This window comes from Amblyomma maculatum, unplaced genomic scaffold (assembly GCF_055883805.1).
Source record: "Amblyomma maculatum isolate TAMU_Amacu unplaced genomic scaffold, ASM5588380v1 scaffold_13, whole genome shotgun sequence".
Classification (NCBI taxonomy): Eukaryota; Metazoa; Arthropoda; class Arachnida; order Ixodida; family Ixodidae; genus Amblyomma; species Amblyomma maculatum.
In genome coordinates, this window is record NW_028146738.1 from 37047543 (window position 1) to 37070537 (window position 22995).

Consider the following 22995-nt stretch of genomic DNA (forward strand, 5'->3'; position numbering starts at 1 on the left):
TCTTAAATGCTTGCACACGTTCGTTGATCTGCTGCCTCCTGCCACAGCACAGCCCCGGTCTCCTGGCGTGCTGCCTCCTGCCACACCGCAACCGTGGGCGCCTGGCGTGCTGCCTCCTGGCACACTGATACCCTGGACTTCTGGCATACTGCAGCCTGCTGAGCTGCAGCAGCCTTCCCCGAGGACGCAGGCTAGGTGTCCTGGCGTACTGCAGCAGCCTGCGAGCCTGTTAGCAGTGTCGCAGTGCGGCGTTCAAAGCGAGAGCGCCGGCCACCGGCCTCGCTCGAAGATTACCCGGCCCATTAGTTGGGACTGACATGGACAAATATGTAAATACGTGTAAATACGTACACTGTGCATGTCTTGGGATTTCCCTACTAACACCTACTAACAACTAATTATTAAAAAAAAATAAGGGTGGGAGTATAATATATTCAGTTTCATTTTTGGGTTGCATTCTTTATTCCCCAGGGGAATTTCTGTTATTTATTATATATATATATATATATATATATATATATATATATATATATATATATATATGTGTGTGTGTGTGTGCATAAATGTGTATTCGTTCGGGACGGCTGGAGTTTGGAGTCTGCTTCTACCTTCGAGAAAAGCAGTAGCTCTTCTGATGCCATAAAGAAACAAAAGCTGCAGTATTTGGTGAAAAATTTTATTGCCAACAGCATTCAGGAAAAGCTCGTGATTTGCTTTTTAATAAGCGTGGATATTTGACTGACTATAGAACACATGTGTGCCACATGTGGAAGATGGGCTTGAGGCTTGGCTTCTTTTGGCAACCTCTCGATCACTTCATGTCTGCGACTGGTCGGATATGCGGCGGGTTCTATCTTGGTCAGCTCTACAAAGACAAGTTTTTTTTATTAAATATTTCATTTTCGCCTAGACTTTTATATTGCCGGAAATTATAGGGTGGAAAGGTGGAATAAATAATGTCTTTGCGCATTGCCACCAACGGCACTATCACATCAATATATTATATCCGCCTGACTTTCATGCGACCCGACTGAAAACGCATTAGCGCTGGTAATCAGGATCTGTGAATCGGCGAGAAAGGCGCGATCACTTCGTTTTGTTGGAGTCATGATGTTGCAATTTGCAGCCGTAGCTCACTCAAACCTTATCCTCCCGAAGTGCGGTCTTGCATGCTAATGCTGCAATTAAATAATTCTTAAAGAGTGCGTATGGGGAATTCCAACATGGCTGAACAGTTTCCGCGATATTTACATGAAACCTACAATAAGTTTAATTCATAGAATACAGCTTAATGTTTTCAAACTAGATAAAACTTTTACTGCAAAAGCGACCGGATATTAATTGATGTCACCTCATTTATTTTTGGTATTTAACAAAATAGCATTATTTAAAAAATTACATCATCAGCCAAGAGGACTATTTTGACAGCCGAACTCGTAGAAGCTTATAAAACCCGTTGTAAATTTTTAAAGCTTGAAAGAAGTTAGCTGAACACCTCATGAGCATGTGAGCAACAGGAAATAGTCTGCATGACGAAAATACAACTGCTTGCCCAGAAAGGAAGCGCACAGTGCAAAATGAATCATATGGCAGTTTGAAATGGCTCATTCTGTGGGCATCACATATATAATTCCAATATCCACAAAATCAACGCGCTGGCTCGCTTACCTTGCCAGCATACCGCACCACTCAATCATCAAGTTTCACATATAGACATGATTACAGCAGCACAAACAAAAAAAACTTGGCATAAATCTTGTACTCAGTCCTGGCACCAGCTTCGACTAGGCAGCAGCGATGAGGCTTGTACAGCTTCTGATCGCTCCTATGGTGAGGGGTGCTGCAATATTTATATCAGTGATAGCATTTGATATTTAACTGGGTTGCATGCATCCGATTGATGTGAGTCGGATAATCGAATTTACCGAACAAAATCAGCACTAATACCTGTCCGACAAGTGCACCGCCATGAAGTGACAGGCCAGCGTTTTAGTGTAGAGGAGACCAAGGACCTCGGGCTTCGGCGAAACGAGCTTCGACTGTCGCAGCCAGTTTCCAGATCAGCTGATAGTGCCTCCCTGCACGATCAGCGCAAGGCGCGCTCACCAATTACAAAATATGCATTTGCAATAACAAAATGCACATAAGTCTCAAAACAATACATAATTAGTTGCAGTACATTATTGTATAGAAGAAAATCAGCGCTAATTTGACTTACCTGATCGTTATACATGTCAGTGAATGCACCTCGATACGAAGAAGTGAAAGACGAGCGTTTTGGGGCAGAGGAGATCGGACCTCGGACTGCAGCGAAAAGAGCTAATTCCGCCGCAGCTCGTTTCCAAGTCAGCTCAGCACGTGTTCCTGTGCAATCAGAGCGAAATGCGCACACATTGATTATAAAAAAAATTGTACTTAGTAACAAGATGCGCATATATATACGCGCTCCAGAAGCAATTGCAGTATATTGTATTGAACAAAATCTGTGCTAATTGGACTTACCTGATCGGTATAGTGAGTGTCCCTTCATAATAGGGAAGGCGAGCATTTTGGGGCAGGAGATACTCAATGACCAAGACCGCAGCAAAATGAGCCAGTTCTGCCACCGCAGCTAGCCGCAGCCTTGTTTCCAAATGGCTCAGCACGTCTTCCTTGGCGATCAGCGCACACACCAATTATTTAAATATATTAAAAAAGGTGCAAGAAGTATATAACAAGATGAGCATATGCTCCAAAACAATACATTATTATGTGCTGTATAATATCGTATCGAGCAAAGCTCCTCTGATCAAGACCGAAAGATCATGTACTTACGCATGTTTTGGTGAACTTCGGCACGAAGAATCTGTACAGAGAAGCTGCAATAATCAGCTGCATATGTGGGCTTTTCTTTTCAAACGCCGACTGCTGCAGGAGGTTGAGACCGATTGAATTTGCGCGAAATAAAAGCGGACGATAAAATTGGGCAGTAGGCATCGCGCCTACATGGAGGCTAGCTCTCGACTGAGCGGCGCTGCGTATCTTATCTCACGCGGGAGGTGTTTTCCCGCCATTTGGACACGTGACCTCAAGAAGGGGGGAAGTGGGGGAGTGGGAGAAGCTCAAAAGCAGAGAGAATCTGTGTGCGGCGCATGCAATTCTTTTTTTTTTTTCGCCGCTATTTCTCTCCGCTTCGGCATTCCTGTCGCCCCTGCAGTAAGGTGCCTCGATGCTTTTCGCCTCCCCGTGGTTCTTTCCGCTTTGCTGCAGGGAGAAAAGATGGACCGATGGACTCGGTGGGGCAGCGGGTCCCGCGCAACGAGAAGCAGTTTTCTTTCTTCTTCACGTCCCCTCCCCCCTCCCTGGTTGTTCAAGACCGTCGTTCAAGAAGCGTTGATGTCGTTTCTTTTTTTCTACAGCTTCTGTGGAGCCCTCGTCTTGATACCAGCGGCTGTAGTTCTTTGCATGAAGAAAATATGGCTTAATGTGAATGCATGTAATGTTCTTTTAACAGATTATCTTCCACACAAACCAAGTGTGGGGCAGTAGGTATACCCATGCCAATGCAAAACCAACAGTGGTTCCTGCCGGACTCCAGGCCAGCTTTTCACGCAACAGCACCATGGGGAATGACGCCGGTTTTCCCAAGGGGCCCACACCTAGCTTTCCCCAATATCTACAACCCAGCGGGGGAATTGATGCGCCAACACATCTTGCTGAACAATCGCACTCCGCAGTAGTGAGTAGGCGCAGAAGTCACCGACATCGCTACAAACACAGCGACCACCGTCAACGGGGGGGTTTCTTAACCCTCACGGAGCGAGAAAAGCATCCAAGTGGGCGGACCTGTTTACAGTGCTGAACAGCGAGGATATCAGTCTGTACGCTGTTGCGGAGACCCATCTATGTGACCTAGAAGAGCCTCCAATACATCCGGAATGGAACTGGGCAGGACGCAACCGCTCTGGTGCAAACCGCAAAGGTGGTGGTGTGTGTGTGCTGTGGCAGAAAAATTCCACATGGGCGCAAATGGCGGGCGTCTGTGATGAACATATCTGGATATGCGGAAGCATCGTCGGTATCCCGGTGCTTGTAAGCGTCGTGTACCTCAGGGTTGCACACGGGTGACACGAAGTTAATGACAGTGTCCTGGAGTGCATCATTGAAGACGTCAAGCGATGGGCTGCATAGCGCGAAGTACTCTTGATGGGAGACTTCAACGGACATATACAGCCTATCGAAGGATACCAGGACCGGAATGGTGAGCGACTGATCGGATGTGCGCGGGAGCTTGGAAGTAGCCAACCTTAGAGCTGACTGTGAAGGTGAATTCACCTGGTGCGCTTGCCACAGCCGCACCACAATAGACGATGCTCTAATAATGTCCCCGAAACTGGCAGCGCACGTAACGCAGGTCCACATCAACGAAGACAGACGCTTCAGCCTAGGCAGCGACCACAACCGACTCCGTCTATCGTTCTCATTTTCCTCTTGGCACAAAAGACTTACAGAACCGCGACCCAACCCGTCGATACCAGCCCACATCATACGAAGCTGTGGCCAACCAATTCGAAAAGAGCTAGATGCCAACACAAGCCACAACATATGATGCGTATGTCACCGAGCTGAAACGGATTATGCGCCAGCACGTGCACACCAGCTCGAGGGGTGGCACGCAAAGGAAGCCGTGGTGGGACCTAGAGGTGAAACGGCACTGGGAGCGAGGCGAACTGCGAACAGGGCACACCGTAAGCAGCTCAAACAGCGCCAATACTGCTAATGGCCCGACTTGGCTAACCCTAAATTTTGTCGTCATTTCCGCCACACTCTCCAATGCATTGGGAATGGCAAGGGCCTCTCCTAAATTGTTTCCTTCCTCCATGTTTCTGCAGCTTTGCCCAAACCATTGCCTCCTCTAGAGGAGGCGATGCCCAAACATGATGCCTTCTGATCCTCCTATATTGCGCTCGGCCGCGTGCCTCATGTTACTGAGCTGCGCTATACCCGTCGATGGCATGATAGCTCTTCTTTCGGAACTATCAAGACCAACAACAGTCGCGGGTAGAATTGCGTATGAAGGGGCTAATAATGGTTCCACATTAAACTAAAACGGTGCGCCGATGACACCGAGAGAAAACGGCAATTGCGCCTCGCCGATCAGTTTGCGTCGACCAGCTGCGGAGGTGTAGCGAGATCACTCGGTGGCGGCGTGCAGAGGTCTCTAGGACAGCACTCATTGGACACTGTGTCTTGAACGTGCCGCCCCCACCCCACCTTAGTGCTAATAAAAGATCTCATTTTTGATCTCGCCAAGTTGGCAGTAATGCGATGGGATATTTTACGACTCTGTGCTAATGAGTGTGCATGGGATCGGTGCACAAATAAGACTACTGATTAGGCAAGTAGCAGAGTGAACGGACGCGAATGAATAAGAGGAGCTGGAAAATGGGAGCCATTAATCATTAAAGCTGTCGCGTCATACCTTCAAAGACCGAGCTGAAGCCTCCTACCCCATTTTTTTGTCAGAAGATTTTGTCAGAAGATTTGGGGTCACATGAGGCATACAAAAAGTGACATAATAGCTGCGTGTTCATTTGCATGATAGCCACCGATCGACTGCTGAAACTGGTGGCTCTCTAGTAGAAATTGAATTATTCGTTATTTGGCAGAAAGTTCTCAATTTCATGCTTATTTTGTTGTGCAATGAATCATTGAAACAAGAAAGAATGATAGCTTGAAATTTGGCGTCAACACTTGCTTAAATTAAAATTAATAACATGAATGCCTGTGCAATGAAACAACCTGTATAGTTAGGGCTTTCTAATGTTCCAGTTGAGCCTCTTTCACATCTATGGCACTAAAAAATGAAGGAATGTTGGCAGCTGTTACTGCTTTACAATGAACTCACATAATGGGGCTGTGCTTGCCGGCCACTGAGCTATGCCTCATATAGGGACTTGGTTGAACAATTCAATTTTAGTTTTAAGGTAAAGGTGAATGGCTCCAACCAAGTTTTTGGTTCGTTTTTTGGTTGGAGTCATTGACCTTTACCTTAAAACTAAAATCTTGACGAATGACACTAGTACTTCCTGCCGCCAAAAAAACTAAAACTAGGAAAAGCAATCTTCATGCTCCCGCGTGCTGGTAGGCACTAGAAAACTGAACAGCAAGTGCAAACATGCCGACGGAGCCAGTGGATGTAACCGGCCATTTTGCATCGATCCAGTCTGAAGGTGACAAAACGACACTTTAATGAGCACTTGCCGGCATTTCCCTTCTCCCTGCTTTTTTTCCTTTTTTTTTTGCTGTACTTTTGTGTTGCTCTTGGATTTCCCCATGGAGCATGCCATGAACCTGGATATGATAAGGATCAGCTACAGGTGCACATTCTGTTGGAAGAAGTGCCCGGCTAGAAGAAAATTAACAAATTGTTTTATGAAATAGTTCTTCAGCTGATGGTAAATAAAGGTTTTATTTTGTAAACATGCTTACCGTGCTCTTTTTCATGTGATACAGTGCTGTGTGCATGACTTTTACAATGAAGCGACCTGTATTATGAATGATTTTCGAGGTCGAAACCACTTCATTACAAAGGCATTTGATTGCACCAGCATTGCATTTACCGGAATGCATTACTACAGCCATTTTCAGTTCTGCTGCTTTTAGTGACATCACATATAAATAAGTTTATCTCTGTACTTTCATAAAGTTTTCAGCAACATTTCAATAAATTGACATCCTGGTGCAGTTGCTCCATGGATAAACAATCGACTGCTGAACCAGAGGACCCAGTATCGAATCCTGGCCGCTGCAGTCGCTTTTCGATGGTGGCAAAAAGCAAGGAACTCTTGGAGCTGCTTGGAGTGTTTGTCGATTTAAAACTGCCCTTTCAATATGTGTAGCTGGGACATGCTATTTGAAAGGGTGATTATAGTGAGCCTTCTCTTGACACTCTCTCCTGCCTCTATACTTTGTATACAGGCAGGTTATGCAGATGCGTATACAGATTAAAGTTTGCCATAGTAGGATGCAACTTAAGAAAACAGCAGTTGCTAACTATGCTGTGACTGCTGGCACATGTGTGAGCCATGATGGTGGTGTTTTATACAGTAGCATATATCATACAGCACATGGCACCTAAGGTTTTTGTTTTTGTTTTAAATTTTGGTGTCGGCTTGGCCCAAATTGCTAAAATTTCATAATGTGGCAGCATGGGGCAAGGTAAGCTTTGCGACTCAGTTTAGCATAGCACTCGCATCACTGCAGTCGACTTTCTAACATGTTGTGCACAGCATTTATGATTCTTAGAAAAAGTGGTTTCAGTCCAGCTAGCATCTCCATTTATTGGAGCCTGTATGGAGTCTGCACCTTTCTACCATGTGTCGAGCATTCAGATTTGCATTAGTATACTCTTGGCACATCCGCCTAAGAAATGTCTCATGTTCACTAATTTCAAATGGCTTGGAACAATATGAATTGTATTTCGTTTTTTTACTGTAGTGCAGACCCCTTTTTGTTATGTTGTGCACTTGATGCATATTGTAACGGATGAAATGGTTTTAATACAGGTGAACTTCGTATGAAGGACGGACGCACACGGCTCAGGAAAACCTGGATCAGTCTGCGCTCGCCTCGCTTCTTCCGCTTTTTCTTCTGCGGCTTCTGCTGCTTCTCAGTGCGCCGCTACGCGGCGTAACAACCCTCCCCGGGCAAACGATTCTCGTCCTCGAGAAAATTAGGTACATCGAAGATCGTAGAACTTCATGTGAGCCACGTGAACAACTTGTGTCTTGCGGGATCGGCGGTTACGCGTCGTGACTTTGGCGATAACGTAATTCACGTCATTCAGTTGGTCCAACACGACGAAGAGGCCATCATACTTGCAGAGAAACTTCTCATATAATCCTCACTTGCGAAGAGGCGTCCAAAGCCAGGCGTAGTCTCCAGGGGAGTAAGCAACTGCACGATGATGCAGATCGTAGTGTTCTTTCGAGCGGCTTTCAGAAGCCAGTGTGCGTAAACGGGCTATACGACGGGCCTCTTCGGCAAGGCATAGTATCTGGGAAACAGATGCATCGTCGTTGGGGGAAAATGGGAAGAAGGTGTCTAAGAAAACGTGGGGATTTCTTGCATAGAGTAAATAGAAAGGAGAATAGCTGCTAACTTCTTGATTTGCAGTGCTATAAGCGTACGTCACATACGGTAGCACTGAATCCCAGTTGCGATGATCAGACGAGACGGACATGGACAGCATGGTTGTCAAGGTGCGGTTGGTGCGCTTGGTGAGACCATTGGTCTGCGGATGATACGGTATCGAGTGTCGGCAGTGTGAACCACAAAGTCGGAGCATTTCTTCCACGATATCAGCAGTGAATTGCCGACCACGATCACTTATAATAACCTGGGGTGCGCCATGGCGAAAAATAATGGAATGCGAAAGAAATGACGAAACATCAGCAACCTTTGCGGTAGCGAGAGCAGCGGTCTCTGCGTATCTGGTAAGATAGTCAACGCAGACAATAACCCAGCAGCAGCCCTCTACAGTCTTTAGAAAATGACCGAGCAGGTCAATTCCAATCTTATCAAAAGGTGAGGTAGGTGGATTGATGGGTTGTAAAGGTCCGGCCAGTGTGGTGGTGCATGCCTTAAGTTGTTGGCATTTTTCACATGTCACAACGTATTGCTTGGTGGTCTTATAAATTTGTGGCCCCAAAAAACGCTGGCGAATTCTTTGCAGGGTACGACAGAAGCCTAGATGTCCAGAGGTAATATCATCATGCATGGCATGCAAAGCTTGTGCATGGAGACTTTTTGGGACGACCAAAAGGAGGGTAGCACCGTTAACTGAGTAGTTTTTGAACAAAACACCATCTTTGATAGTAAACTGCGTTGACTCCACTCTTTCTTTTGCCTCTTGTATAAGAGGCTGTAGTGACCGGTCGTTGCGTTGTTCTCGCCTAAATGTCACCATACTAAGAAACGTCGACGTGATTGAGGCTAAACACCCATCGAAGCCATCTTCATCGTTAACGGAAGTCGGCAATGGGTGCCGTGACAAGCAGTCTACATCACTGTGATGTTGTCCACTCTTGTACGCGATACCAAATTTGTATTCTTGGCGTAATGCCCAGCGCACCAGACGACCAGATGGATCGCGAAGTCCGATGAGCCAGAATAGCAAATGGTGGTCAGTAACTATGGTGAAGTAGCGTCCATAGAGGTATGTCCCGAACTTGTGCACAGCGAACACAATTGCGAGGCACTCCAATTCGGTAACTGTAGTTCCGTTCACATTTTGTCAACGTGCGGCTGCCATATGTAATGTGTTCAGCCCCACTATGCAGCTGCACAAGCACCGCCCCAAGACCGACGCCACTGGCGTCAGTCCGGACCTCCGTCACAGCAGAAGGGTCGAAGTGGCGCAGCAGTGGTGCTGAAGTTGGATAAGACTTGAGCAGATTGAAAGAGGATTCGCACTCTGGGGTCCACACAAATCGCGAATCCTGGCGCAGTAGACAGGTAAGGGGATGGGTAATTTTCGCAAAACCGGCAATGAAGCGACAAAAATTAGAAGCGAGGCCAAGGAACCTCCAAAGACTTTTCAGTGTGCGTGGAGTTTCGAAGTCGCGTACTGCAGCAATCTTCTGCGGATCCGGCCTGATACCATCCTCGTTGACGAGGAACCTAAGAACTAAAGTTAGTCGCTCTCCAAAATGGCACTTCATCGAATTCAAAATGAGGCCCGCTTTGCCAATGCATTCAAGAACTTGATGGAGCCTCTCATTGTGCTCTTGGAAGGTCTTTCCAAAAATGATAACATCATCAATGTAACACATGCATATTTCCCATTTGAGGCCACGAAAGATAGTGTTGATAAATCGCTCGAACATCGCGGGAGCGTTGCATAATCCAAAGGGCATTACATTCAATTCGTATAAACCATCTTGTGTTACAAAATCAGTCTTCTCACGGTCGGATGGATGTAGAGGAATTTGCCAATAGCCAGATCGCAAATCAACAGAGGAGAAATTTGACGGCGAATGCAGACAGTCGACAGCGTCATCTATGCGAGGTAACGGATATACGTCTTTCTTTGTTACCACATTCAAACGATGGTAGTTTACACAAAATCGCTAAGAATTGTCTTTTTTTTCGCACCAGGATCACAGGTGCGGTCCACGGACTAGAAGATTCTCGGATGATTTCTTTGTGCAGCATTTCGTCCACCTGTTCTTGAATTATCTTGCGCTCTGCCGGGGAGACTGTAAGGTTTTTGGCGAATAGGGGGTGCGCTTCCTTTGTTAATTGTGTGCTGTAGCCGAGAAGCTGGGAAATGGCTACCCGATCCATTTGAGCAAAGTCGAACACTTGGGCATGCGTTGTCAAAATGTCTTGCAGAATACGATGTTCACTAGATGGGAGCGATTTGTTGACCATGCCCTCAAACTCGGCACAATGTTCAGACTTGTCTTTCGCGGCTCCTCTGTAATCTAAAATAATTCCAATGGTATGAGTCCCATAATTCTCAAATCTCGCAAGTGTCAAACCAGAAGGAAGACGAACAGGCTCTTCTGACACGTTCACAGCCCAGAGGTATGCGCGACCATCCTCCGCCTCCTCGACCCCGGAGCGTGGCACCAAAATATTTTTTTTCGCTCCATTCGAGACGTCTGGCTCGACGAGTATTGAATGTTTACCCATGAAGGATTCAGATGGCTTCACGGGGAGAAACGTCGCTGTCATCGCAGGCAGCAGCACATCTTCCTTCAAGGCAAGAACTCCTTGATGACTCTGAGACATGTTTTCTACTAATGCGGGGATCATGTTCACCTGCAAACAAATTTCACCGGCACTAAAGTCCAAAGTCGCACCACCCTCGCGCAAAAAGTCAACACCCAAGATAACGTCATGCGTGGCACGTCTAAATACAACGAATTCTGTCCTATAGCCCTCGTCACCAATTACAACTGAAACTGAGCACAGGCCAACCGGAACTAAAGTTTCACCCCCAACTCCTCAAAACGTAATGTTTTCGTAACACGCAAACATAACGTTCTGTTGGAGGTGGTTTTTAAATGAAAGGCTCATAACGGACACAGCGACAGCAGTGTCAACCAAAACATGTTTTAACATTGTCTATACACACTGACACTTTGTTCTTTAGCATGACGATAAGAAGTATGCGTGGAATTGACCGTTCGGCGACCTTACCTCCATCGGTCGCACCACCTAGTTTCCCAGCGGTGGAGAAACAAAGTGGCGACGTGGGGATGGCGAACGGGGTTGGCGGTGCTCGTTGGACAGGGGGTCGGGTAATTTGACGACGCGGGCAAAAGCGGAAGATATGTCCGCTGCCCCCACAGCCGTAACATACGGTTGGCAGGTGGCTCTGGTAGTTCACTTCGGGATCCCTTGGAGGCCGAGATGGGGCGACAGAAGCGCGACGAGGAGCACCACGAGGCACTTCATCCGGATGGGCTGGACGCTGCTGGAAATAAGGGTGCGATGTTGGTTGCAGGGTCCGCTCCACGCCGTTGTTGCAAAATGGTTCACCGTGATTTTGTGCAACCCATAGCGTACGTTGTTCCCATGATGATACGGATCTCGATGTCGAGTGGTAGGGTACATCGAAATATGTACGTTGCCGCTGAATATCCAGCTCCTCGCGTATAATCCTCCTGACCATAGAAGTGATGTCTTCAGCCTCCTGAATGTCGATACCGGCAAAAGTGATAGTTTAGTACTGTATGCTAATAAGAATGTGTGATATATTAGAGGCACAGTCCAAGAGACTGGTAAATAAGTGAGGACTACATGTATGTAAATGAACTGTATGGGGAGCAGCAGATACTATAGTCATATGCTTAAAGGAAGAGCTTAAGTGTCCCTAGAATTTGCTATCTTCTACACACTATCAGAGATAAATTTGTTCTAGAAAAATGAGCCGAGACAATGCCATCCAAATTTTGCTTTTAGTTGAAATGAATTCTGTGACTCTTTCTGGCTATGATGATGTTTCCCCAGCAGCAGAAAAAAACAAAAAAAAATTACGAGGGTTCAAAGCTGCTGAACCATATATTGAGCGAAAGCATTAGCGGCGGGTGACCGAGCGTTCTTCGCTTTTCTTCTTCCTCAGCTCACATATAAAGCCCCACTTTAACCAAGCCATATGAACGCGCCTTAGTGGCCTATAGGGGTAATGTGAATGCCAGGGTCCTAGCAGGCTAATTCTGACATAACCGTCCCATGTGAAATGAGAGACTCAAGTTGGCAGCTCCTGCCGACCGCTTGAGTTGGTAGCCCAGCTCTCACTCTAGTGTCAGGTGGGGTTTGACGCCACAGCTTCACTTGGGTAAGAAGTGGCTACCGGCCGCGCTACGTTGAAGGCTCGAAACCTAGAGTAGTATTGCTTATGCAATAAAACTCATAAATTAGATTTGAAAATTTCCTTGACACTCAGTTCAAGAATATGCCACCAAACTGATGACTCCACAATCACCATATGAAAGCGAAAGGTGATGCAGCCTAGCCTCAAAGGTGTGCGAATAAAGTTTTCTTCCTGTGGCCCACCTAGGCCACTGCTTTGCTAATAAAGGGCCACAAATGGGCTTTATAGCATAATATAGATTTAAGTTTCAAAGTGGGATAGTATGAGGCCCTTTCCACAGTCATTTCAGCACCCCCCAAAAAAAAGTTGTCCACTATCGTGAGGAACTCTGCACGCGAGGCAGATGCTTGAGCCACTATGTAATCACTGTGCACCTTAGTTTGCTTACAGAAATGGCCAGTAATGGTGACAACTGTTTTTAATTTGTAGACATTTTTATAGCTTATAAAACCCTTCTCCAGGAGAATGTGCACCCATCGATGTGGGGCTCTGAAACAAAGAACTGCTTAGCTATGCTCTTGATTAAACTGCTTGACAGTGCTAAGGAGCATAATTCTGAGTGGTTCATTAAAGGACCATTGTGTTGTAAAGTCCTGAATGAGATCTTATCACTCCAGGACCTTGTTCACACCATGCATTAAATTGCCTATTCTGCAGAACAGCGGGCTTTCTTGTTCCGGTTGCCATTTTTGTTGGCAAGTAGGTGATGATCACATAAATACTAATTTCATTATTGAAGTCGTACTTAAGTTTCAAACTGCCACAGTAGAAAAGACAAAAATGCAGACTGCTGCTAGGTGTGTAGTAACCAATGAAATATTCCAAGTTTCTTAAAGTACCCTATTTCACCTAGCTGGGTACGAGGGTTTGGCAACTACAGCTAATCCATCTTTAGTAGGCAACATTAAGGATGGATACAGTGAGTTTAATTATAATGACAAGCGACGGCCAATACCTACCATGTTAGTGACTTGTGCTTCACAAATTGTGCTTATATATTAAATATGTGGCAGCCATTTGCTACACTACATACCAGGCTTTGCCCACTGTATCAAGCATACTGAACCTGTGCTTTTCGATCCTTTAAGTACAGTTTTTATGTGGACAGAACCAATGCAACCATAATAGAGTTGAACATTGAGCTAGATGGTCACACATCTCTTGGAAGAAGGTAGCAGAGCAGGTAACAACACAAAACATAAGAAGCACGCACAAACACAAGGACAACGCTGCACCTATATTGACCAGAACCCACACATCTTCCTTCACTTCTATGGCATCAAACAGAGCTAAAGGGATGTGTATGCAGGTTAACCACCAGGACTTCAACTCTAAATGCAAAACTTCGGACTGGACTAGGTACTCCAAGTGTATTCAGGGGATTGTTTATCAAATTTTCTTGCAATGTGGAAAGAAATATACTGGACGGACAGGAATATGTATCAATGACAGGATTAGAGAGCACGCTATGGCAATATCGGACAAGTCTGGCTCTAATATCGCAGTGCACTGCAATGACCGTTGTTTGTAGAAGCCAAAAATGGGTTCAGCTGATCTTCACTATGTTAAGGTTATGAAAAAGATGAAGGATAAGTTAAGAAGGGAAATTTATGAAGCACATGCAATCAGTGGCTCGGAAGACCAATGTGTCAGTATGCCTTCAGTGGTATTGTTGAAGAAGAAATTAGAATTTCTGCGCAAATCGGCAGGACGTTAAAGACAAGGAAGAAGTTGGCTGCAGACGTGAAGTGAAGAGAAAAGATGTGCGGGTTCTAGTCACTATAGTTGTCAGTACAGTGTTGTCCTTGTGTTTATTTGTGCTTCTTATGTTTTGTGTTGTTACCTGCTCTGCTACCTTCTTCCGAGAGCAATGCAACCAGTATAATTTGAGTTGCCAAACTTCAGGGTTTCTCTGGCTCAGTAGAGGCTGCAAAGTGGCAGCCTCTAGAATTAATCTGTGAGGCTTACAATATTACAACGGCAATTCAAAACATACCTCCACAGTTGAAATCATCAATACTTCAGCAAGAAAACGTAGCCCTACTTTGGTATTGTGAAGTGACCTCCATGTGGGAAAGAGAGCTCTTTAAATAATAGGCTGTGTGACATGTTGCAATAGAAACAGTATGAAGGAAATGACTGCACCCTTAGATTTTTATACCGTCAGGGTGGTGAAGTGGTTAGGGCACTAAACTCTGTGCCCAAGGCTGCGGGATCACATCCCTGCCTTGGCGGCCGCATTTTGACCGAGGCGAAAAGCTAGGAGCCAAGTGCTGCACGATGTCAGTGCACGTTGAAGAACCCCACGTGGTCACAATTTGCGGAGTCCTCCAATACAGTGTCTCTCATAGCCTAAGCTGCTTTGGGACATTACACCCCACAAACCTAACCAAACCAAACTTTAGATTTTCAACATGTATTGTGGACCATCTGCAAATTGTTTTAGAAGTCAAAAGACAAAATCTTGCACAGTAGTGAAACAAGGACGATACCAGTGTCAATGAAACATTTGGACATGACATCACAGACACTTGTAATGCCAAGTTTCCAATATGCAAGGATTAGGGCACATAATAATGCTCATGCCAAAAATTTCTAGTAAGATTCCTTGTATCTAGTTTTGTTGTGATAAATGCTACTTTGCAGTGCAACATGGAGCGAAACTGAGCACGAGTGGTGATGTCAGTCAGTGTGTACTACATTACTTATTTTCCTGAGTACATTTCACAACTGTGTTGCCTCCCAATGTTGGAAGCCTGAGTATTTATGTTTGTATTATACTGGCACTTAGGAGCCCTTTCAAGTAATGCTCAAGTCAGTGCGGCACCCTGCAGGTGTGCTTCTGCTGTGAACTGAACAGCATTTCTTTTTTATCCAACGACCCATACACCTACGTCAGTATGACTGGCCAGCAGTGCTGCACTCTGGTGGTATCTGCAGAATAGCACTGCAGGCTATATGCCAGCACAAAAGGTATTTCCGCGCATTCCAGAGATTCGACGAAGTGCAAGGCTGTTCACACTTATATGAATGTTCAAGATGATAAGCTTCAGATAGCACTGCACTATCAGACAAATGCAGCACTTTTTTCCTTCAATTCGCTTCACACTCCAATGGTGCAATCAAACGCAATGAAATGGATGGTAAAGTACTGCCACGAAAGTGCCCTCAGTCTCCTGCAATGAGAGAGCATGTGTCGTTCATGGTGGTTTCATAGCCTGAACAGCAGCAAACCCCATCACACACGACTGCCATGGCATGCAATAATTAATGGCTACATAAATTGCGTGCACTGAGAACCACGGTCTCTGTTTATTCTTACTATCTGGAGCAAAACATTGGCAGTATTGCAGAAGCAAGCAACTAACGTTTAAAACCGACAACATTCTCATGCGTATTAGAAAAACCAGCAATTGATACAAGTTTCGCGACCTTGAACTCTATCTACCCGTCCTTAGCTGTGAGCATACCCAAAGCGACCGAAAGAGAGTCGACATAGATCACTGTTTCTGCAGCACCGAAGCTGTTCGTTAATATGCCTTGATACCCCAACCAGCACGAGCAGAATTGTTGCGCTGCCCCTGACCAGCAGCTATTGATAATACATAAAATACAAAGGTAAAGCAATGCTGAACTATTGCAGCAGTACTGCGCGGCACACATATACCACTGTGCTCATTTTAGCGCCTTTCTCGATATTGTATGCATATCCTCAGCAACACCCATTATATCCTCTGAAGCATGGCTAGGACATCAGGAAGTTTGTTTACAATGCTGCACAAAACATTTTAATTGAATATGCACAATTTCGACTAACTCATGGGAGTCTGCCCTCTCGATGGTGGCATAAGGGAAGCAAACTGTTTCTGACGATGCTCTTAATTAAATTCAAAGTACGTAGCGGAAGAATGATCTGTAGGCGCAACGAAAGCAATGTTTGTTGCAGGAATTATCGGAAGCTTCTGACGTACACTACAGGGGTCATTCCCGCACAAAAGTTATGTTGTCAAAGTATAAGCTCACATTTCTCAAATCTCTAGCAACATTTTTGTGACTGTTTCTCACCTTACGAGGCTCCCCGAGGGTTGCTAGCATGCTGTTTGTGATGCGCGCATTGTTGCTGGTGCTCCGACGCCAAATGAGCCCCAGCCTCCAACCGAGGCAACTGGCTCACGACCGTGAGCAAGGCTGTGAGCGCGATGGCAGAACACTGTAGTGAATGCGAACATGCGTGACGCTATATGGCATTTTGGAACGTATCTGTTGCCACGGCAACCAGCGGCAACCGAGAACGAAGGAACTGACGTAATGTGACGTCTTGGCGATGGCGACGATGATGATAGTATCTGCCCTACTGAAATAGACCCATATGATTTTTATATAGGCCACATATCGATTGATATGGGGCCAAATTCACACCATATGGGGCATATAGGACTCGGTGCAGTTTATATGGGCAAGTTGTATGGGGCCATATGTGTCCATATTGTGCCCATATCCATATGCATTGGAGGACATATGGATCATATGGGCACGGGGGATATGGGTGCAGAGTTCACATGAGTGCCCATATATCAACCAAACCTCTATCGTCTATGGGTCATTTGTCATATTATGGCGAAAATGTACGTCACCTGGGCATCCATATGTAAACAACACAGTACCTTTAGGTATGATAAGGTGTCAAAATCACTCAAGCTTATCAAAACATATTACACAGTGATGATAAAATTTATTACTACACTGTTACATAAAGAAAACAGTGGAGCAATTAATAATAAAGTAATTACAGGCATGGTTGCTCAATCATACAATACTAAAACCCATTCTTGAATAGATGGTGCCTTTGGATGCTTGAAAATGGCCAAAAGCAGTTACATTCTGTTTATGTGCATGGAACATATGGCTTGAAAAAAGCTGTTCATTTGATGGAATAAAGTACGTCATTGCACTTTATGTACCATTATCAAAAATATACATAGCACAAAATTTCAATAAACCAATTCCTTTCTGAGATCAAGAGTAATGTTTGGCTTCCACATTAGTATGTCATCATTAAAAGCAGAAATCTGCATGTATACAACTCAAATATGGACAATTGTCAGTATTATTGGACAATTACCAGTACTTTATTAAACAGTAGCTAATGCTAAGATATAAAGTACACAGCTATAGCATGCATTGGATATACACATCACACATACAGCAAAGAAAGGTCAGAAAGAAGCAAACTTTCCTGGACTGCAATGAAAAATAATTCTTGTTTAATTTTGCACTGCATGACATTTCAATATGTAAAAATTTAGCACTGGATTTTTACCAATTGAGCAAAATTGACTGAAAACATATGCACATTATTTTAACAACAAACAAAAAGGCACCATTTTACTTGTATTTTCTTGCTTCAGTTCTGCACTTATACTAAGTAGGCAATCTGCAAAGTGCAGTCATATATACAATATTGACTCATGAGCACTTAACAGAAAAATTAGTTTTGCAATCATTTTGCAAGCCACCAAAGCATCACATTATTCAAGCATTACCGCAGGCTACTTTGGGGACACAAAATGAATATCAGCCTTGGCCTCTATTGGCACATGCAGCCAATTTCAAAGGCATATTGGCTGAGCTTATGATGCTAGAGACAGTTCACTTTCATTTTGTTGTCCTCTTTGAGCACAGAAAGTATTCAAACAGTGCAGACGTGCACCTTGTCTGTGCATGTAAATTAGATTAAAAGATGAAGTAAGAACTTCAAAGCCAATTAATAGAATAAAACAAACAAATATTTTAAATAGTAGAATTAAATTATGACATTGAAGGAGATGTGAACTTATGCTCGTGAAACAAATGGTCTCTAAATCACACAATGGGTCAATTTATTTCAGGCCACTTTTTACAAATTATGTGCACCTAAATGTTACTATCGTATCATACATGCTGTAATGTTGCTGTGAGGAATAACAGCATTATTGCTTTGTACAAAATGAGAATTATCAAGATAGAAAAGTACCAGGAATGCTTTAAAAGCTCCGCAACATGATATATTTTATGTTCTACCTCCCAGGCATTTACAATAAGAATTATGAACAGGATGTTCAGCACTTGGATCTGTACAGAAAGCAATCCCCATGATTTCTAACTGGCACATTGCCAGAGAGCTTTCTGAATGGAAGTCACTAGTTTCCAGCATGAGGTGACATGTAACAAGAATGTACTCAAACTACTATAATGAAAGAGCCATCAAGCTTATTTCACTCCATGAATTGATGTTATTACTAAAAAAGTTGTATGACATTCTTTCAGTTGTATATTCACTTGCCTGAATGTTCTCCATATAGCACTGTTTCCAAAAATTAAAATAAAATTAAGAATCACCTCTCCTCCCATCACACTACTCCTCTTTAATGAACAGCTGGGCCATGTCCGCTACTGCATGATGTTCCATTAAAGTGGTACAACAGTCCCTAAATCAGTTTTTTACATAATCAAAATCTTCCATCTCTTAAACTGGTCCATTTAGTCCTCCTTAATGTTGTCAGTGATGGCTATGATGCACACGTACTACCTACAGAATACCTGATATTGTGGGTACAGTATAAATATTTGATTCGCCTTGAAATGAGCATGCTCCACCAAAGAAGATGTGCTATCAAGCTCAAACTTTTTGAACTCAGTTGAAACATAGCAGCTGCTGCTGCTGCCCAAATGCATCTTATGCTTTATAGTTTAATACCTCTAATGCTAGCCATCAGCACTGGGCAAATTACAAACACTTCAGGACAAGACCTCATTCCAGACATCTCAAATTATCCTTGATATGCACCAGAAACAGCTGCTCCCCATGAGCTTATTTTCTAATGTTATTGTTCCATTTGATTCTGTGCTTAGGAAGCTAATGAAGAAGCTGAAATTCTAAATGAGAGCAGCCTAGTTAGCTTCCAAAGAAAAATGATAGAAGTATATCAACAGAAAGTGCCATGCAGATTTGGGGAACTAACCTAGTCTCGCTCGACTAAGTTGAGAATTGGAGCATATGTAGTTTTCACTGCGACTGAATGAGATTAAAATACATGGCTTTACTATATCAGTGATTTTCATGGGTACCAAAGAATACACCAATGAAACAAAGCACTCTGAAACATGTGAAGGAAGCCCCGCAGTGCTACCATTAGCAATGATCTTTGCACAGAGAAGAATAGTTTGATCATTTGGAACGGAAGCACTGGTTGCTTCCAATATTCTCTTAACATAAAAGTCGCCTGCCTTGCACTGAAACATACTACTGTTTTTTTTTACTTGTACGGTACTTTTCACTATGGAATATTGTTCCAAGATAATAAAACCGGAAGTGCTCTTGCAAATATAATACATGACCAAAATATAACTGTAAGCATGCAGCTTCTCGATTAGAGAGGGAAGGTGCAGCTTTTGGCTGGCCAAACATCCATCCAGTTCCAATACATCTGGTATGCTTTGTTTTTGGGTGGTCAACAAATGTCATGCACAAAGATTGCACATTAGAAGGCAATGGCAGTACTGATAACAGAATATGTAGCTCCTGCAACATCACTACTCTTTCAACAATTTGCTTGGGCACACCTTTAGCTGCATTCACCAATTTAACAAATGCACCATTTCCACTCTCAAATGTGAAAGCTGAATGTGCCCAAAGAGGTCCAAAGTTGCGAACAGCTTGTGCCATGTGCAGAAGTTGATGGACATTGAATGTCATGCATCGTTGTCCATAGAGGTTAGGTGCTTGTGAGATGAAGCTTCTCAGAGGTGTTCTAAACAAAAAATTGCATATAAACATCAGTGTAATTGTACATTTACCAATGCACTCAAGGTGACTACAGTTATATAACTGATATACCAGCAGTATGCAGTGTAAACCTAATTGTTAGCATGCATGAGTTTTGATTTTAGGTCAGATACATTGAGGTATAATTTCATGTAGATCACATGTAAGCATAACCACATATTTGCTTATTGCTTTCACTTCACCCCTAACAAACAGTCACATGATACACCACTTTGGTCTGCTGTTAATTCAAGCAAGCATTTGTTAATATTCGCACCGTCTGGGATCCTGCACTGGCCTTTATGGTTCCGGAGATAGAGTGCCTGTGGTTGGCACAAAGTGCAAGAGTGTAGTTAAATGCGAGCCATTTTTTAACTGCCAAAGGTGTAAACAGTAATGTTGATCACTACAGCTTCCTTTAAGCAATAGCTTAGACAGCTCATTCAGTCTAAAAGCCGTTTTTGTAGTAGTTGGCACCACGTGTCAGAAATTAGAGGCTGCATAAAAATTATGGTAATTTGTTCTTCTAGTGATTGACCATTGAGTGCTAAATAATAGTAATGATGAGGTAATAAAATCATTATATATATATATTTGTTGAATTGACTGAATAAAGAAATAAAAAATTGAAAAACTCAGGCTATATGAGACACACACTAGAAAGGGTTGTGGTAATTTTGACCACCTGGCATTCTTTAATGTTAACTGACATCTGACAGTAAACATGTACCTTGCTTTTTGACTCAACTGAAGAGCAGAGTTTGCAGCCAGAATAAATTTCCACATCCTTATGTGTAGCAGTATAGCACTCTAGCCGATAAGCCACCACGGTGGGGATTATGCAGTATAGTGCATATATGTTATAGTGTGGCACACAAAGCCCCACCCACTATTTCAGTAACTTTGGGTCAATACAGCCAAAGTGCTCATACCTGCATGATCAATTTGATGAACCGAGAGCTCCTCCAGCAGCAAGGTGAAAACTGCTTCAGCCAGGAGTCAGAAGTGCCGAAGGTATCTTGGAGGAAGAATATGGCAGCATCAGGGTAAGCAGTAAAATAACAACCAGTTGCGCCAATCATGGGCTTTCCAGTAGCACCTCTCTCGAAGTGAGCGGGGCAAGCGTGTGAAATGATGTGGAGGACGTATGCCCAGCAAGCGTTTATTGATTTCTTCAAGTGTCTTTGGGCGGCCTGCAAGTAGCAGAACAAATTAATCACTTATAACACTATAGCTTCACATAATCTACAATGGGTGATCTCTTAAAATTTCATCTGCACAACCTCCCAATGCACAATGTAAACAAGCAGATAAAAATATGAGCAAAATTCAATGCTCGATAGCTGGGCATAAGTAAGGACAAATAATTCTTTACTAAATATAGTGAAACATATTTGTAGAAAAGGAACCATCTAAACTTTGCCACATAACTGCATCATTCATGTAAAAATAGTTTGACATGTCACAATACTGCTTTTGCATGTGTAGACACATCATACGACTGAATCTGCTGATAATTTACATGACTAGAAGGGCCGGGTGGCAATATGAAGCCTATATGCTGGCTTTCCTGGACAAAGGACGTTTTTGTTTTTAAATTACCCGACTGATTCATACAGGCTAGAAATGGTGACAGCATTCATTTAGTCAAGGCATTTTTCATAGCTTAAAGGCATAAAGAAATATGAAAGAACAAGAAACAAGCAATATAATTGGCAGGTCCACTACAGTCAAACCTAGTTTATTGAGCATAAGCTTGGGAGCATAAGATGCTTTGGCAATGAGTAAGCAATAGTGTAACTATATTGTGCTTGTCAGCAGCTATCCGATGATATATATCGTACCATATTTGAATGCCTAATTCCAAATAATTTTACTAATCTATTTAAATATACTTGCTCTCATCAGTAGCTGTACCTAATGATGCCATATAGTTCAGTATATGCTTAATCATAACTACTACTTGCTAAATTTGTCACTGGCAAGTAACTGCCTTCTGTACTTACACTCAGTACTAACCGTATAGTAGAGTGAGATATACATTAACTCACTTGGCTTAGCCAACTGCTACAAACTGAGTCCAATTTGACCTGAACTGGTGTTAAATGTCAAAGCAGGACAGACAGTCGATTTCCAAGTCTGTAGCCTGGATTGTTTATGACAGGCCAATTATTGAATGTTTGAAAGCAGGGCAAGGTTTTTGAGCAATATAAAATCTGTCACACTAGTGATAAGATTAAGCCTGCAAGACAAACCTAAAATAAAACTAAAGGTGCTGTTTATACTAGTATAACGTTAGAGGTCCATACAAGTGATTGTCATGCAGCATGTTCAAAAAATATGCAAGCCAAATAAATTTGCCAGTCACAAATGCTGGATCACTAACCCATAGAAAGCTTCTTCTTTTTAAGTTCATTTGCGCTTATGGTATCATAAGCTACTAGCAACTCAACATACGAGCATTGCTTCCTTATCAATGATATGGTACATGTCAAAGCATGAAGAACAAGGTCTAGTTTCCCTACACACTACTGTGAGCAAGCAGGTGCACCTGCTGTAGTTAACCTGTTAGGAAGCAAATAAAGAAAACTGTGCTGTACTTATCAATGTAATAGGCTTCTTGACTGTTCGAGGAGTCCAGCCAGTAGTCAGTGAATTGCCTTGTCACGCGTAAGAGCACACAATGCATGTACTCAACAGTATGACCCCATACAAGGTCAAAATATGGCAGCTTTTGCAGTGGAGACATCCCTTTCAGTCCATTCACAGGAGATTTTATCTTGGATGCAAGTCTCATATCTCTCAAGACACCTGCCATTGTTCT

At 43.5% G+C, this 22995-nt stretch overlaps 1 pseudogene; it reads right to left on the reverse strand.

Moving 5' to 3' along the window:
• Positions 1 to 2: 2 nt before the first annotated feature.
• LOC146172577 (uncharacterized) lies at positions 3 to 21814 on the reverse strand (annotated as a pseudogene).
• Positions 21815 to 22995: the final 1181 nt, after the last annotated feature.